Source organism: Cucurbita pepo, chromosome LG15, assembly GCF_002806865.2.
Source record: "Cucurbita pepo subsp. pepo cultivar mu-cu-16 chromosome LG15, ASM280686v2, whole genome shotgun sequence".
NCBI lineage: Eukaryota > Viridiplantae > Streptophyta > Magnoliopsida > Cucurbitales > Cucurbitaceae > Cucurbita > Cucurbita pepo.
The window spans coordinates 2,836,191-2,838,345 of NC_036652.1; positions in this window are offsets into that span (position 1 = coordinate 2,836,191).

A 2,155-nucleotide genomic window follows, 5' to 3' on the forward strand; every position below is an offset into this window, starting at 1 on the left:
ATGACTTGTGAAAGCACAACACATCACGTTACATTCCTTCGCACATCAAGTCATTTCAGAAACAACATACGTCCACATTGCATACTTTTACGTAGTGGAACGCAACAGTCTAACATACAATTTATGACACGTGCGAATCCACGGGCACGTACCAACATACAACATACAATTGTGTAACCTACGGCGGTAGAGCCACTTACTTGGTAGGCCTTAACCCACGTACTCCCTAAAATATATAACGTAAGCTTCTAGTTTCTTGTACCCGTCCTACGCTATCGTCGGGGTTGGTTCCTATTAGGTCGTTCAACACTTTTGTTAGTATTTCACAAACATAATTTTATGTTCCAACTTGAAATCGTGAAATACAACCTTATATTGACCTATTTTACCTTAAACGAAGTCGAAATCGAGTATGGGATGGTTGAAACGATGCCGAACAGATAAAAAATAAGTTTCTCGAGCCGAATACGCTGCTGGAGTTGAGAAGCCGCCGTGAGCCGCCGCCGAGCCCATCAAGCCACCGGAGCCGAGGGGTAGTTTGCACCAGACGCTGACACATGGCGCAACCAGAAGCGGCTGCGTGTGCAAATTGAAGTCGGGTCGAGGCGTAGGTCGTTAGGTGGTTCGGGTCTTGGTCACGGTTTCGACGTCGGTCTCGTATGGTTTTACTTGAAATCTCTTCATTATTTTTCCCTCAAGCTAAAGAATGCATTTGGAAAGGATGAATTCTCGTGGATGCTCCGATGAGGGTGTTGATGTCAGTTTATGAAACCAAATTCTCGGCATTAAATCCATTTTCCACTCGATTCTTAAGCTTATTGAGTATAACGATAGAGACATCTGATTTCTTCGTAAAAAAATCTTCCTCTCGTTGCCACTAAGTTAATGGTATCCGTTAATTTAAGTTTAAAGGACTGTAAATGAAGAATTTAGAATTTCCCCAAAAGTGAATGGGATGAGTTACACAACACAAATTCATACATAACCACCGAATTTGGAAACTTGGGCATTAATGGAGATGAAATTGGGGGAACAAATTTGGGACACTTACCTAAATGGTTGAATATAGCTCCTCAATTTTGAAGAACTTGAAAGTACCCAAATTCATAAAAGCTTCTCCCTCGCCATTTGGCTACTCTCGAGCCTCTATTGTTATTCCAAAATGTTGTCCAAATGGTTCAAACTTACACCCACCTTGATTGTTTCAAAATCGTGCTTAATTTCTTTTTAATCTATTAGTTTTAACTTTTTTAGAACGTGAGGGTACTCACGACCTTGATTTTGAATTTCAACGATTGATCTAAACAAGTTCAACGATTGAAACAAAATCTTATAATTCCTTACTAGATCATTAAAAATATACTTTTCCTTTTCAATCATGGAAGGTCTTACACCTCCCGCGGTTGAAAAGGAGTTGTTCTTTTCCGTGTTCTGTATTGATGAAAATCTTGGTCGGAGTCGTTCCGTCCAATTTGATGTTCTTCACTATTATGCTCATCTTTTAATATAATGTGCAAATTGTTTAACATATTGTCTTTGTTGGATGATGAAAGTCCCACATCGGCTAATTTAGGGAATGATCATGGGTTTATAAGTGAGGAATACTAACTCCATTGGGATGAGACCTTTTGGGGAAGCCCAAAGCAAAGCCATGAGAGCTTACACTCAAAGTGAACCCAAAGCAAATCAATGAGCACTTATGCTCAAAGTGGACAATATCATACCATTGTGGAGAGTCGAAGCAAAGCCATGAGCACTTATGCTCAAAGTGGACAATATCATACCATTGTGGAGAGTCGAAGCAAAGCCATGAGCACTTATGCTCAAAGTGGACAATATCATACCATTGTGGAGAGTCGAAGCAAAGCCATGAGCACTTATGCTCAAAGTGGACAATATCATACCATTGTGGAGAGTCGAAGCAAAGCCATGAGCACTTATGCTCAAAGTGGACAATATCATACCATTGTGGAGAGTCGAAGCAAAGCCATGAGCACTTATGCTCAAAGTGGACAATATCATATCATTGTGGAGAGTCGAAGCAAAGCCATGAGCACTTATGCTCAAAGTGGACAATATCATATCATTGTGGAGAGTCGTGTTCGTCAGTCTTTAGACTACACCAACTATTGATGCACAATTCTAACAAAAAAAA